This window comes from Haliaeetus albicilla, chromosome 5 (assembly GCF_947461875.1).
Source record: "Haliaeetus albicilla chromosome 5, bHalAlb1.1, whole genome shotgun sequence".
NCBI classification, from domain to species: Eukaryota; Metazoa; Chordata; class Aves; order Accipitriformes; family Accipitridae; genus Haliaeetus; species Haliaeetus albicilla.
Window position 1 is genome coordinate 4,457,789 of NC_091487.1, and position 15,171 is coordinate 4,472,959.

The following is a 15,171-nucleotide window of genomic DNA, read 5'->3' on the forward strand; positions in this document are numbered from 1 at the left end:
TGCTCCTCATAAGGCTGCATTAAAGAGTTATGTTATTGCAAATAAGAGTTTCTACATGCCATCACTGCAACTCTCACCTCATCATGAGCCAAATAAAGGAACAAGGAAAAATGCTAAAAGAAGAAACTAAAAGTGAACTGGAATTAATTTCACTGAAATAAATATTTTTGTAAAATCAGCTGTACAAGCTAAACTGTTACTACATCACCCAGGAATGAAGATATACTTCTCCAAGTCGCAGATCTTTTCTGTGGATTTTTCTGAACTGATTATGACACTACATCCTCACCACACTTTCTATTTGAAAGTAAGGTGTAACATAAAGAACTTATTATATAGCCATATATATAAGCCCCTGAGCACTAGGTTAATTCAAAAGTGGAAATCAAAGTTTCATAAATGGCTTATCAGATACAAAGACTAAATTTTATCTCCAGATAACCGCAGGATGCTAGGAGTCCCCTTTGAATTCCATGGTAGGTACCTCCCTTAAACTACCAGAAATACCAGAAATGACCAAGGCTGCTTCTTGCTAGCAAATGAAACCAGGGTCTACTCCTAAAGAGGACCTTTCAGCTGGTATAAATCAGATTATCTGCACAGACACCAAAGGGCCACACCAGTTCCTAGCACTGGAGAATCTGTCCTGCACAAATTCAGAGAGCTCCTGCAGAGCTCTCACGCAGAACAACAGTGGTGTATAATACACAGATTTCAGAAAGCCATCTGGGAATTCCCCACTGTGCCCCTCAACCACGAGGGTTACCCTGTCTTGGCTTAATTTAGCCAATTGTGGTCTCCTCCGTGCAGGGAGAGGACATCCTTCTAAACACATTAGTGACTCACCGCCAGTCATAACCTACCATTGTTGAGAAAATTTGTTGTTTATGTCTGGGGAAGCCGAAAAAAGTTTTTCCAAGTGCTTCCTTTGGTAACATCTTATACATTTTAATGTCACAGCTGCTGCCAAGCCACGGGCCCTAATGTCTCCGTAATGATGTATGGCTAGCTAAGAGCATCCAAATTAAAAATGTGCCCTTGAACTGTCCGAAGGAGCTGCTGCCTCACTGTCCCTCCTGCAGGCATACCAGTCCTCTGCATGTGCCCCAACTGATCCATATGCATCTAGCATTTGATAAACACGTGCCAGCAAGTGGCAGGACCAAGCTCTTCTCAGGAGAAAACTCAGAAAAACCTAGAGGCTCTTGCAGTTGTAATTCTCAGGCATGTTCTTCCTACGCTTTTTTTTTTTTTAATACAACTGAAAATAATTAATGGCTTCAAGACAAAAAGGAAAGAAATTAGATTTTCCTGGACATACACTATCACAGCCTCGCAGGAGAATTAAATAAAATCTACCACGCGTTGCTGTAGAAGGGAGAGCACCCAGTCCTGCTTGTGGGAGAGAAAAATGTCCCCGAGGTCTGCTCCCTCAGTGCTACTCTTGCACTTCAGTATGGCCACCATAAGCTATCCTCATCATCTCAAAGGGAATGGTCCTGTGTAAGGTTCACAAGGCAAAGAAAAGATGGCTTTGTTTCTCAAATTGCCCATTAGATCTGCATCAGCATCAGGACTCTCTGTGTCAGGGCCCTGAGGGCTCTAATAGACCTTAATGGCCCTGACCAGGCTCCCCTCCACACCCCTGCCCGTGGGCCCAGCAGCTCAGCCCAAGGCCATTAGCCCAAGCCTGAGCTAAGTCTGCAGGGTTCTGCCAACCTAACCAGAAAATAGCCTGTGTTGTTCCTCATGCCACTCACCTGAGCATCAGAGCAAGCGTGAAGCTTGTAGCAGGCAGCTGGAAGAAGGGGACCAGCAGATAGTGCTCAGATGGCAGCTCAGTTCATCCCACCTTCGTAGAGCGCTACATCTCAGGGAGGAGAAAATCACACATGGAGCTTTTGGACCGTGGCATTTTCCACACAGGTAGAAAACCAGTTCTATAAAACTTACTCTAGGTTAAAACACTTAAAACACAGATGAGTTTGGGGGACGTATCTCCCAGGAATGCCTCCTGTCACTATTCCAACTTTCCCCAGAAAGCTCTCTGCTCATAGAAAATCATACACATGAAACTGCTTCTTGCAACAATCTCACTCTGATAACTTTAGAAAGGCAACAAAAATTATAGAAAAATAAGCACAGAGAGCGTTTCCCAGACTTGCACATGCACCATTCACAATTTGCTTTGACATTAGGCTCGAGTTTCTCAGAAGTAATCATCGATGTTTCAGGTTTCTATTTTTCATTGCCCAGTTTGGGGCCTGACTTTCAAAGAACAAAGAACTTCCTGAAAATCAGTTCCTGACATTATCGGCTAGTTGTTAATTAGGGATGCAGGTGCCTACATGAGGCATCTAATTTGAACATTTTTGCTTACACACTCTGAGCTATCGACTTCCTCCTTGCTAATCGGAGAGCTAACATGTTAATCATTTCCAAAATGAAAATAAAACTTAGGAAATGATTTTCTGGCAAGTGCAATGAAAGTATGCCTGCTACTGATGCGGACAAGATTTAATTTATTTTTTTGGTGGGCAAGATGAGTTCTGAAAGAGCAGTTCCTATTAAAATCACACTGGCATTTAAGTGACATTTTGGCAAAACACCATGGAAACATTTGGTCACATCCTCTCAACCCTTAATTTCTTCCTTAAATGTGCTTTTTAATATGTCACAGTTGTTAAATTTGTAACAATAATTCCCCTGAGACTAAACAACAGTGCTTGGTATGTGAAAAATGAACAATACATTTACATCAGTAAACCAAGAGGAAATTTTAAATAAACGTATAATTGAGTACAAATAGTCTGAATGTTACCTTTATGAAATTTGACCATTCTGTAGGCTGATTTTAGCAGCAGGATGTCCTAAATAAACTCAGCTGAAACATATGCTGTCATGCTCTTTTCCAGTTGTGACATAACTATCCAGATTCGCTTCTTCTGATGGCTTTATTAGTGTTAGTCAAACACCGCTGTACAGAAAGGCAACTAAGCACTTAATTTTAAAACTTTCATTTTTTAAAATGACCAGCAAAATCCTAGAAACAAATCTTGTAATGTGTTGGCACTTTCAGCTATATATGATGGGAGGGAGGAGGAGTTGAGATTTGTATACAAAAAGACTCATATAAATTCCTGCTAAATCTAGTATGGAATTTGACTGCACAAACATTGGGTAAATCAATGCCCTAGGAGCAAGGGGCTGGGCTGGGTAGGGAGAACACAAAGCTGGTGTGTTCCCTGGTATAACTGCCTTCACAGGCTCTGCAGTCAAAGCTTCTGTTCTTGCTGTCCTAACTTTGCTTGTGTAGGGCTAACATTGCATTATACAAATCTTCAGGACAAGTAATTAACAACTTATTTTATTTGTTGTGCAAAGCGTTGAGGACGTTTCTAGGTCCTGTGTAAACGCTAAAACTACTATTAACCTGTGTATTTCCTAGCCAATATAAACACCTTCAGTACGGCTGCATCTCCCACCAGGGCTCAGGGCTGTAGTCCTACTCCTTTTAATGGGATTTCTCCTCCTATAACAGAGGACTCACTGTGTGCTATGGTGGCAGCAGGACCGTTCAGAATAGGAACCGACCCATTTGCTTTTTTCTTTAAAAATAAAATCGACAGGTTTTGGATTCTGGTTTCTAGGGCAGAAATCTCACAGTGCTTTTAGCCTTGAGCATTTACTCAGACCTCCTTTTGGCTTCAGTAACTGCAAACAGCAGTACAATTTAACAGACACATCAGTGCACTGGGATTCAGAAGTTCAGCAATCAGCTCTGCTGCTAACCATTGCCACCTGCTTTACCTCTCAATGCTCTTGCTCCTCTCCCACTCTGTGTCTGCCTTGTCTATTTGAACTGTAGGATCCTTAATGCAAATACCATCTTCCTCTAACAGTGTTGAGTGCCCAGCACTGGAACCTTGACCTCTTTTGGCACTGTCAAACATTTGTATTATAGAAAATGAGAACACAGAGACAGTCCTTCCTTCTTGGCTTTACAAATAAACAAGGGTATTTCAGCCATGACGTATCAGCCCTGTGCTCTCCACCTTTGTTATCTCTAATTACATATCTGCTAAAGTTGTTCCCTTCTGAACAGCATAAACCTTGCCTGTCTCCTTAACCCATTGCTCTGTGTTATTCACCAAGACTATGTTCAGAGGAGGATAGTACAGTTGCAAATTCAATCATTCCACAGTATTAGAAAATGCGCAGGTCAAGACTGCCTGTGCCTTAAGTCATTGAAGGGCAGGCAATGATGTACACGCCTTCTTTCTATACTCAACCCAATTTTTTTTCTCCACTGGCTTTAGGCATGCTCTACTATGGGTAGCAGAGGTGGAGACAAATTCAGGTATGGTGGGATGGTGTGCCCCTGGCTCCAGGTCTCATTCCAGCCTGGAGACAAGTGGACATGGATCTGTCCACTGTTGTCCCAAAGTCAGACTCCTCTCAAACTGATCTCATTTGAGAACCACCTGTAGCTTTCATGCAGCACTGGTCTCCTCTCAGAGTCAACTCACTTGAGTTCCCATTTCCACACCCAGTCTCGGTTCTCCTCCTTACAGCACATTGTCTTCTTTTGCCTGGCCAGCTAGTCCCCACTCTGTCCTATTTATGTATCCCTTCCACATACATTGCTTCTCTGTCCCTGCCTCCTCCTCCCCTTCTCTGTCACAGACCACTGTTTCTGTCCCATGCATAACTGATTTTATTATCCCCACACAGTTCCCTGACTCCAGCTCTTTGTGTCCTTTGCCAGCCAACTGATTCTATCCTATTACTTGTACCCACTCTCTCTTCCCCTTGGCTTATTAGGACCCATCTCCATGCAAGCCCTGTTCAGTTTCCTCATACCGCTTCTTCAGACATCACCTTGGAAGACTCCTTGCTTCCATATTCCCCTTCCCCCATCCTTGTGGTAGTCCTGGTCCCCTCTGAATTTAAGTCAGAAATTCCTCCTCTACACTTTCTGGCATTTGATGACCCAGGAAACAACGCAGGCGGAACAAGTTCTCAAGCCAACCTGCATCTCCCTCCCAGAGCAGCAACCTCCACTGTTGCCTGCACAGCAGTTACGTTTAGGGCAGGCAAACCCCTTAAGGATTTCAGCGAAATCTCCACTGAGCACATACAAACTGAGATTTTTCAATCTCGTGATTTGCCAAGGTGCAGGCAGATTTTTATTGGTATAGCAAAAATACAACGTCCCTAGAAGCAGCAGGACAAATACACCGTGAAGAAATGATATAAGAAAAGCTTTTTGCTCTTCTTCTGAATGAAATTCTTGTACTCAGTCACTAAAAGAGTACCTGCTGCTTCTGGGCAGATATTTTTAAGGCACTTGATTCATTAATTGCACTTCACCTGATAAGTTTCTGGGCCAGTACCAAAAATAACTGTATTCTCCACTCAGACATATTTTGAATGGTGTCATGTGATGATGGGGGGAAGGGAGAACAGGCAATCATGTAACCTTCAAAGCTCACAGTTCTCATTAACCTACACTAAATGTCAAAGTCTTTCTAGCTGAACCTGGCAAAGTTATCAAGAGAGTTTCATACTAGGACTCCTACAGGAACAAACCCACTTAACATTTGCCCACATCAGCTCTGCTGGCCACGTATGTCATGAATGTGTCTTTGATCTATTTCTGTGAACGTGATAAAAGGCAGTATATCCTCAACCAAAGCAACACCTTTCATGACTGGATGGATTTCCAATATTCCGGAAACAAACGGCACCTAATAGCCTAATCATGTTGGACCTAGCTTCCCTTGACAGTAAGACAGCAGCACCTTTCCTCCCCACCTGCTCTCAAGACCATGGATCGCATCTCTAAAAAACAAAGCATCAAAAGCAATTCAGCTGCAACAGCCCAGCCCAACAGCTATGCAGGTAGCAAATTCCCCCAGGAGTCAGTCAAGACAATGCTACTGCTCATTAGGGCTGGGTGGGACAGGAGAAATGGGAATAGACATTTCCCTTCATTCATCAAACTGGAACAAGACTGAGAGTTTAGAAAAAAACAAGCACTTGGCAGAGTCAATGACTGGGGACAAATCAGGAGACAGAGAGACTTTGATCATTAAAACTGCAAAGAATGAAGGTTAAAAAGAAGTTGTTATATAAAGGGGATTCTTTAGTTATGGGAATGTTTGATCCGATTCGCAGCTAAGGATGTGCACCCATTTTAAACGGAAAATCCTTTAGCTTTGGTATGAATTTATCTAGCCTGCCAGACAAATTGCTCATATCAAACTGTCATTTGGATGTTCAGCCATTGAAAACACAGTTAAAGCATGTCCCTTAATTAGAAATCCCATGGAAATGAAAACAATCCTCTCTGGCATCTAGTTACCCTGGATGGTAAATTGGACTTATCATCTGGCACGGCCCCTTTCCTGTTTGCGTGGGTGGACCGAGGCAGACAAGGAATTCTGCTCCCCTTCCAACAGCCCTCGGAGACAAGCAACCTCCCATGCCAAGGTTTCGTCTCCTGCAAGTGTCTCACTACAAATAGGTCTGGTAGACTCAATGAGCTTCTCAGATTAGAGGTGGATGGGATAGGCGTCTTCTACCCAACAGGGACCAAGAGAAGCTTAGCACCGCATTTTAATGGATTTTCATTTCACTAGATAGGACTGTCTTTGATCAGGCTGCATTCATTTTCCAGAAAAATGTCTTCAGTCATCTGCTAGTAAAAACAATACAACTCAGTAATTACCTTCTGCTACTGGAAAGACTAGGTAATTTGGCAGTATCAGTCCTTCCAACGCTATCCATTTTATTGCTGGTCTAGTATTACTAAATATTTTGTTTAAAGCCCCATGTCCCAGCAGCTTGTTATTATATAAGAATTTCAGGCTCATTAAAAATTAAAACAGGTCTCAAATCCTCACAGTTGTGAAGAAAATCTTAGAAGATTAATCCCAAAGGTTAAAAAGGAAAAGGTGTATTTTAGCAGTGAGGACAGTTAACCATTGGAACAATTAACTTTGGGATATGTTAAGTTCTTTCTCATTTGAAGTCTTTAAGTCAAGATGGTATAACATGTCCTCTTGTAGGCAGCAGGCAGTCTGACACACAAGCTTTTGAATTCTACCCAGGAATCACACAGTGAAATTCTCTGGCTTGCATTTCACTCATCAGATTAGAGAAGCACAGCCACTCCTGGGGGCTTCAGACTATTAACTGGTGGGAAGAGAACCCAAAGCGCTCTGGCTTTGTGCTTGTGGTGACAAATTCACAAGCTTGGATGTTATACATTGGCAATGTTGATAGGCTGCATTCAATTTCTTTGAAAACTTGCTTTGTTTATGGCCCCTTTTTACAGGACATTTCTCTCTTTATAGGAAATAGGTCCTCAGTTGTCAGGCAACATAGCTAGTTGACTTGAGCTGAACTATGTCAGTATTTTACCAAAAGTAGATCTAGCAATTTCTCCACTCCTTCAGGAAGAGCTCCTGAAGTGGTTACCAGATCCAAGTATGTTTGCAAGAAAGCCTCATCCCTTGGATTTCCCAGGTTTTACAGAGGTTACAGACTAGCTCCACAGAGGCTCGGTAGGAATTTCCTCTTATCCCACAAAAGGACCTGAGGAGACTGAAGAAGTGACATAATCTTGTCCCACTTGGACTCCACATAGACGGGTTCGGAGGTGTGAAGACAAAAACAGAAGGAGAGGAATCTGCCCTGTGCCAATCTTTCTCTGGGAAAGCTACCTCCGCTGTGGGACTAGCATAACAAATTTGGTGTGGTTCTGTTCCTTTTCCATCACTTTCCCCACCAAGAAGTTCCACATTGCTTGGCTAAGCTTCCCAGGACAGAGGCTGAAGAGAGGAGATTGACTGCAAGAAGCAATAAAAATAAAAGTGGGGTATTAAATAAGGCATTGCTGTAGAGTAATAGGAAGGGTGGAAAGGAATGGGCTCATGCATATTACAGTCCTATAAAAGAGAAAGAATTCTTAAATGAGTATTAAAGAGGCCTGAGTTACAGCATGAGAAAACCAGTTTAATCACCTATTGTACAGCTGTAGTTAATTTTGTACAGATTTTACAGACATCCCAGCTATCATGCAATGCTCCTTACAATCACTGTGGGTGACACTCCACTTTTATCACAGGTGCTGTTAATGATGCCATTATTTGAGCAAATCTTCCATCAACCTCAGTTAGATATTTCCTTAAGTAGGACCTGAGGTCAGATAATACCTGATGAATATACATGGCAGGAGGACGACTCTACTTCCTGACTACACAGAAGAGAAACACACGGTATGTGGGGATACATAAATACACACACACATGCTTTCCACCCAGGCAACCTCTGTTGGATTAGCTGCAACCATCTTTGTAACAAATCTTTAAAGTCCCTCTGGTGAGGGGTGTCTCCTTGGGAAAGTCATATAATAGTCTAAAATTCATTAGAGTCCTAGCCCTTGTTTGGAAACATAAACTACTTTCTACAGATTGGGTTTGAAAATATGCTACTAACAGCTGATTCATCTTACTGTACATCCAAGTCATGACTGAGTGGTCAGAAGACTAATTGCTTTTGATGGCCACCTGAAAATCTAACAAACAGTTAACTGGATGGTCAAATAAGCAATTAGCAGCCAAATCAGATGATTAGTTATCAATCAGCTCAGCTGCTGATGTTCATCAGCCACCTAGAAGAGTATCAGCAAGCTAATGGAAAATTATCCTTAACCACTTAGCAGTTTGCTAAATCATGGATAGTCAAATAACCTCAAAAAGTTGTTTCTTAAAACCTAAACAAGCCCAATCTCTTTTCACAGTGCTTTTAAATCTCCAGGAGTCATGTGAATTGTGTATTAAAGCATTTCACTGTGTATCCTGAGAGGGACATCCCCAGCACATGCAGGAATGCAAAAAAAAGGAGAAAAGTCATATTTAGTGTAACTCAGTGAAAAGCCTATTTTTCACTTGCCAGACCCCTCACCCCTTAGAAATAAAACTACAGATAACACAGATCCCCAGATCACCTGTAGCAGGCTCATCAGCATGGGGAGTTACACAGGAGTAGGAGGAATATGCAGAGCTTCCAGCGTGGCAAACACGTGCAGATCGTCTTGGGACAACATGGATTCCCTCCATCTCCTGCCTCAAGAGAGAGGAAGGAGTGGATTAGACCTTCTCCTGGGGCTGCAGAGACCAAAGGCTGGGAGGGGGATAATCTAATGCTCTGGCTCAGGCAGCCTTAGCTTGGCCCCAGAGCCAGAAAAGAAAGGAGCAGTAGCAAATGAGGGATGAGCTGATTTGCACCCTACCCAGTGAATCCACAATTGTCTGCCCTTTACATTACCCACATCTGGAGATAACCCACACAAATGAACTGCAGGCTGCACACTTAAAAATACCTTAGTTTCTACTTAGTTTGGAACCAAATATCAAGATTCCTTCCATTACAATGGCTACTGCAGCACAGCTGCTGCTTTCTGTCACTGCTGGGCAACATGTTGTCACTGACCTCCATGAAATAAAGAGCAATCAGACCTTATATAGGCTATACATTGTGGTAACTCCTGCAACTTCCACTGGCTTTAATGCCTGGTGAGAGCACTAGCACTTTGGTGTATTACAGCACCTGCTGTCCCCAGATCTCAGTGTGTGCTACCAAAGGAAGGCCAGCCCTGTCCCCGGGGTACTGATGGGAAATTGCAAGAGGAATCACTGATGTCACCACTTCTGATGTGGGAATCTGTTGTAAACACACTCCCTTGCAAAATGCAAAGTTCTCCAGAAGAAGAAAGGAAATTCTGCTATTTGGGAAAAAATGTCAGATGACTTAGGATACAATAGTTAACTTTCCTCATGGTCATAGAAAAAACAGTTCCTGGCTTGACTGGAATCCATATGTGTTGATGCGTGTGTTAATCTTAAATCACTGGTTGGTTGAGCCTTCCCTGGTGACCTGGAGTAACAGTGGAAGCCATTTCAACTCTTCCTTTGATTTTCATTGGTGTTCTTCTATGGCTTGCTCTAACTGCTTCAAACATAGAGCCAGGTTTTCGCTAACCTGTGGACACATCATTGCAGCTACTACTTTCCACTGGTCTCTTAAGTATTAGGAAGAAAACAGCTAAGATTTAGAAGGAGTTGTATTTGCAATATTTTTGTATACTATAGACCCAGGGCTCCTGGTTACTGATGCCTTTTGTTTATGTGACCTTTGATCTGCTGAGCAAGTATTTGTCAAATGTCATATTTCAGCCCCTGTGTGTTTGAAGTGCCACAATCCTGACAGTTGTGGAGCAGATGGGTTCAGTGACACAGCAATATGCTGCAACCACTGAAGAAATGAAAATGCCAACTTTATTTTGCATGAAAATGAGAAAAATTCATTTTGTAAATAATTAAACGCAAGCTTTCACAGCTATTTTGGTGTAATTCTGAAAGAAATGTGTTTTTCACGACTCAGGGTCTTGTCTGTGTTCCTGGGTGGAGAGCTCTCCTTACCAGACAAGTGCTTTTGATGTCAGATTTTATGTTCTTCTACCATTCCAAGGTGATCCTCTTCACCCCTTGTGGTAAGGTTCCCAAACATGCATGAATGATGAAGGATCACAAGTCTGTCAATGTAACACATATTTAGACTGATAGGAATTTTTGAAAATGCCAATCTGTGTAGATAATTTTTACTCACTCTTCCAACTGCTGATTCCTCTCCTGTTCTCTTCCCATGACTACACATGGTATTCTTTATCTAAGAATTACAGTGATCACAGCCTCTGAGGTTAGTACCTACAGACTACTTTGCTGTTCTTTCAAAAGTCTTCTTCAGCTTGGTCAGTGACAGCGTAGAAAAGTAGTACGATAAAGTTTGCTTGGCTTTAGCAATCTAGTCTTTGGGAGTTATCTAGGTGTTGACAGGACAGCCTATCATAGAACTGCAAACACAGAGAGGAAACTGTTGTACAACTTTATAAGTAGAATTTGGACAATGAAGCAAAAATACCTGGTGAGCACTTAAAAACAAGAGATCAGCTTATTCCCCTGTGTCTTTGGGAAGCATGGAGGCATAAGCCTTTTAAATTTTATCATTGCCATTATACTGAGGCATTCACCTAAACACATATTAACAAATTAAAGTCAATCATAACAATCATGCGATATGTCCTTAGTAATTAGAGTAATTTCCTTAAAAGGAAATGCATTTATTATCTTGACAAAAGAGTCAGAAAATTTTAAAGAAAGTTAACTTTCATGTATCCAGTGAGCTTGCTACAAAAAAAATCACAGACCTTTTTAGTCCACTGGAAAAATGATTCAGAAAAAATTTATTCACACTCTCTAAGCGTGCAAACACAAAGAGCATCATAACTAAACCTTCATGCTCCCGGGTTTGGCCTCTTGAAATACTCACCTACCTACTTGTGTTATTGCTTACTATCGTTGCATGTAGAATTTCCCATCAAATTTCTTATCAAAAGTCATGATGCTCTAATCACAATACAAACACAGAACAAACCAGACAGCATCTACCATCTAGCGTAACACTTCCTATTTATCTATTTGGCCTATGGATCCACAGTGTCAAAGTAATGTACATAAAGAAGATGACAGCTCCTGCTGTCATCCTTCTGAAAGCATATGACCTACAGGAATATTTTGGGGAGCAGCCCAGAAGCCATATAGCTTTATTTGTTCAATATTAAACATGCAAAATCATGAGTACTTCTTTCCTTCTCACTCCCAACTGCAGTTTATAGGATGAGTGCTCACAGGACTGCAGTAGACATAAGCACACGTTTAAATGCTTTGCTGAATCAGGATGGGGAGCACCATCAGACAAGCTCTGACATCTCTATGACAATTTAACAGTGGGAGACAGAAACAGCCTGAAGTTTGATTAATAAAAGGTTGTAATCTCAACTTTCTTTTTTCAAATCAGAACCCAACAACAAAAGAGGCAGTGAGAAGGAAAACACTGATATGCCTGGACAAGGCACTCAGCAAACAGACAGCCCAAGACACCTACCTAGAGACAGAACAGAGGAGAAGTGAAGTGATTTACCTGGGGACATGGACCACTTTGCTCACAGCCCTGCATATCCCTGTCCCATGCTACCACCATCCTACCACAGAATCAACCTGAGTTAATACAGTTCCCCAGGCAAGCAAGACCCTGCCTACCTGCATCACCCTATGATAGGATCAGGCTGTAGCTAGCTGGGAAGCCCATTACACGTGTGTGGTCAGGCTTGCAAATATAACATTGCAGTAAGACTATAAAAGACATATTGAACTAAATTTTTCCAAGGATGATGTAACTGGGTGGGGGCACTACCAGGCTCACGATAAGCTAAGTATAATGATAGCTGAAATAAAACATTTGCATATAAATTTTCACTCCCAAAATTTATTAGCAGCAGAGAGATAATGGTGTAGCAAGTTGATAAAGAGTCACTATGAGATCATATCTGACTTAATGTGAAGTTTGTAGGCATTGTTTCATGGAGGAAGTACTCATTGTGTGTAGTACAGTAAAAACTGTGGTTTGAAACAAAGAAATAAAATAGTTGCCTTAACACAGCAGCAGCATTGTCATTGTAAATCTGCTGTGCCACATATTTTATTACATTTTCATAGCAGAAGAGGGAATTTACGATGTGATACTACAAGCTCCACCAGCCTTCTTCTGTCAGTGGGGTACCTCTCTTAACTCATATCTAAAATATTTGCTGATACTGAAACGTGACTGTGAGATACAAAAACAGTCTTTTACAGCTCAGGAGAACATTATATTCATCTAGCTTAGAGCAAAAAGAAGAAAAACAAATAGTTTGAGCATCTGTTTCTGCAAAGAGTGGACACTGTTCTGCAAATACTTCTTCTGTTCTATGGAAAGAACAAATAGAGGGAACCACTGCTAAGCCTAGGCTGCTTTTGTGGATGAAGCAGTAACACAAAGATGTTATTACTATTATTATCACATACAAAATTGATGCCAAGGCTGTGTGTGAGAGCCTCACCTTTATCATCACCTTTTGGGGTAAGATTCACCCAATGTAGACAGTCTTCGGGCTTGAATCTCCTGTAGCCAAATATCAATAGCAGTGGGGTCAGGGCATTATGTTCATTCCTTTTGGCTTATACTAAGCTGAAATATGCTCCCCACAATGAAGGACTGATAATTTACTTTCTTTCTGGGGTCCAGTTACAGTATATTTTGAATATGCCGGCCTAGATACAATTGTTACATAAATGTGACAGGACTAGGTCCATTCTAAACACAAGTGAAGTCTTTTGATACTAAAGATTCAGAGAGAACTTCTATTGATGAATTAGAAAAAGGCGCAGGTGGCACTGTAAATTTAATTTGATCAAAGTATTAGGCAGGTTTCTGTTCACCTTAGTAGATGAAGAACTTGGTGCCAAGAAAATCTTCTTTGGGCAAAAGAACTAAGAAAAAGAGCAACTTGGTGCGTAGCTTATGAATAAGACAACAGCAACAAAAATCTAGCAGGTTGGTTTATATCAAGAAGGAAATAATAAGAAAAAGAACTTCAAAAGCATTAGCAGGGAGGAACATTCCACCAAGACAAAGTCATCTGTCCTTACTTTCCCAAAAGCAGCATGATCAAAGCTGATTATGGGATTTCAAGCCCTGAATGTTTCTTTGTATTGTCCAAGCAGAGAGTGAAAATGCTTTATGATACCAAAAGGACAAAAAGAAGATCCTCAGATATAACAAAGCAGGGACCAGGATTTAATGTCTTTAAAAAACATCAGTGCCTCCATCCCATCCATATGATGACGTGGGACACAGTCCATCAGAGTTATGATTGGCTGTGTAGTTTTAGGTAATGCACTGATATAATACTAAACAACAACATATGCACGGCATTTGTAATGAGATTGGACTTTTAACCTTCTGAAGCAGCGGGAAACAACAAGGCTTTTAAAAATACCAGCTCAGAGGTAAGGAGAGGGTCAGCCCAATACAGTTTATAAATGTAAACCCAGTTGCATAGCTGAGTTTTACTTTAAAACATAAATTATTTGAAAGAGTAAGAGGAAGCCAGAGGAGGAGTGAGAAAAAGAAAGCTGGCATAGGGGAAAGAACTAGGAGACAACACAAGAGATGAGAGAGGAGGAGTGTATAGCCTCTCACAAACTACCCCACTGGATAGGGGCTGCCTACACTCCTCTGGGGCTCAAACTCACACATTGACATTAGTGACTGCTTGTCCATTGCCCTGAGCAGCAAACTTCAAACACCGAAATCTGAGGGATAACTTGTCCTCCACACACACTGAAATGCAACCAAATGTTCGTTCCTTTAAAAGGCTGGAGCTCCGAATACCAGGTAATGACCACTCTGTCTGGATTGATGAACCAGATGAGATTGAAGCCAGACCCTCAGCTGCAATAAAGGGAACTAGAGTGGATCCAACTGATTTACACTGACTTAATGAACTTGGTGAACTTGAAGACTATCATGAAGTTAAAGCTGAGTGCTCATAATGCCACTCAAAAAAATAAAAATTCACTGTTGTCTTTTGCCAATGCAGGCTCCATTATTGTCCTATGGACACACTCAGTAGCTGCATGACCCCACCTCTCTAATGTCCATGGCCACCATGGCATGCTCCTGCCATGTCACCAACAGAAAGATGTTTTCTATCAGGCAATGAATAAATTGCAGGATAGGATGAGCATGCAGCTGCCATCCTGTGACTCAGAGCGTGCACAATCCTCTCCTGCATTTGGTCATGCTCTTTTTAAATGGCCTGAGTTTTGGTTACATGATGGGCCGTATTTTGTGCCTGATACATGCCAAGGGAGAGACTGGGGACTACACAGAAAATGCCAGCAAACAGTGAACCACTGTAATGACAGATATATATATATTTAGAGTCTGAAACTCCCTTTCTGCCCCAAACTAACCTTGGAAAAAGGAGCGGAGGGAGCAAGCCCCATACCAGAAGATTAGTGGATTGGGTCTGGGCTGTGCACAATGCTTCAGCACCAGTGTGTACCAAAGAAGAGCTCGCCTGGGGGCAAGGGGACAGCAGTCAATTCTTCCCTTCCAATTCTTTCCTTCCCTAGTGCTCTCGCTCTTCCTGCCTCCCCTGAGCCTCTCTCTCCAATTCAATTCAGTACAATCCCAAGATTAAAGGGTTTAAGTGAACAC